Source organism: Orycteropus afer, unplaced genomic scaffold, assembly GCF_000298275.1.
Source record: "Orycteropus afer afer isolate SDZICR_OR568_19922 unplaced genomic scaffold, OryAfe1.0 scaffold00094, whole genome shotgun sequence".
Classification (NCBI taxonomy): Eukaryota; Metazoa; Chordata; class Mammalia; order Tubulidentata; family Orycteropodidae; genus Orycteropus; species Orycteropus afer.
The window spans coordinates 10316361-10318329 of NW_006921681.1; positions in this window are offsets into that span (position 1 = coordinate 10316361).

The following is a 1969-nucleotide window of genomic DNA, read 5'->3' on the forward strand; positions in this document are numbered from 1 at the left end:
GAAGACAAAGTCAATTATTATAGAGAAATGTGCAAAGACCTGGAGTTAGAAACCCAAAAGGGAAGAAAACACTCAGCATTTCTCAAGCTGAAAGAACTAAAGAAAAAATTCAAGCCTCGAGTTGAAATATTGAAAGATTCTATGGGCAAAATATTGAATGATACAGAAAACATCAAAAGACAACGGAAGGAATACACAGAGTCGCTGTACCAAAAAGAATTTGTCAATGTTCAGCTACTTCAGGAAGTAGTATGTGAGCAAGAACCAAAGGTACTGAAGAAAGAGGTCAAAGATGCACTGAAGGAATTAGTGAAAAACAAGGCTCCGGGAATCGAGGGAATACCCACTGAGATGTTTCAACAAATGGATGCTGCAGTGCAGCCACTTAATCATTTATGCCAAGAAATTGGAAGACAGTTAGTTGGCCAACTGACTGGAAGAGATCCATATCCACCCAGTCCAAAGGAAGGTGACCCCACAGAACATGGAAGTTATTGAACAATATCATTAATACCACAGGCAAGTAAAATTTTGCTAAAGATAATACACAAATTATGCAGCAGTATATTAACAGGGAACTTCCAGAAATGCAAGCTGGATTCAGAAGAGGAAGTGGAATGAGGGATATCATTGCTGATGTCAGATGGATCCTGGCTCAAACAAGGAATGCCAGAAAGATGTTTACTTGTGTTTTATTGACTATGCAAAAGCATTCGACTGTGTGGGTCATAACACATTATGGGTAACACTGAGAAGAATGGGAATTCCAGAACACTTAATTGTGCTCATAAGGAACCTGTACATAGTCCAGGAGGCTGTCATTTGAACAGAACAAAAGGATACCACATGGATTAAAATCAGGAAGAGTGTGTGTTAGGGTTGTATCTTTTTCCCATACTTATTCAATCTGTATATTGAGCAAATAACCTGAGAAGCTGGACTATATGAAGAACACGGCATCAGGATTGGAGGAAGACTCATAACAACCTGCAGTATACAGAAGACACAACTTTGCTTGCTGAAAGTGAAAATGACTTGAAACACTTACTGACGAAGATTAAAGACTACATTTTGCAGTGTGTTACACCCCAACATAAAGAAAATGAAAATCCTCACACCTGGACCAATAAGCAGCATCACAATAAATGGAGAAAAGATTGAAGTTGTCAAAGATTTCATATAATTTGGATCCACAATCAGCACCTATGGAGGCAGCAGTCAAGAAATCAGATGTTGTATTGTACTGGGCAAATCTGCTGTAAAAGACCCTTTTAAAGTGCTAAACAGCAAAGATGTCTCTTTGAAGACTAAGGTGAGCCTAACCCAAGCCATTGTATTTTCAATAGCCTCATATGCATGTGAAAGCTGGACAATGAATAAGGAAGACTGAAGAAGAGTTTATGCTTTTGAGTTGTAATGTTGGCAAAGAATACTAAGGGTACCATGGACTGCCAGAAGAATGTACAAATCTGTGCTGGAAGAAGTTCAGCTGGAATGCTCCTTGGAAGCAAAAATAGCAAGACTTCCTCTTACCTACTTTGGTCATGTTGTCAGAAGAGATCATTCCTCGGAGAAGGATATCATGTGTGGTAAAGTGGAGGGTCAGCAAAGAAGGAGAAGACCTTCAACGAGATGGATTGACACAGTGGCTGCAACAAGGGGTTCAGGTACAGCAAGGATTGTGAGGATGGCGCATGATGGGGCAGTGTTTCGTTCTGTTGTACATAGGGTCACTGAGTCAGAGTTGATTTGATGGCACCTAACAACCATAACAACATTTGTGATTGGTAAAGACATATAATCCCATCTGCCTTAAACACTGTGCTTTTAAAGAGCTATCTGTATGGAATCAAATTGACAACGGCAATACAAAAGATTAGATAGGTAGTTTAGGGGGCAGTGAGTTTAGGTTAACGGAAGAAGAAAATTTGGGAAAGGAGAGAGAATTGTCACACAACTTGCGGTATGT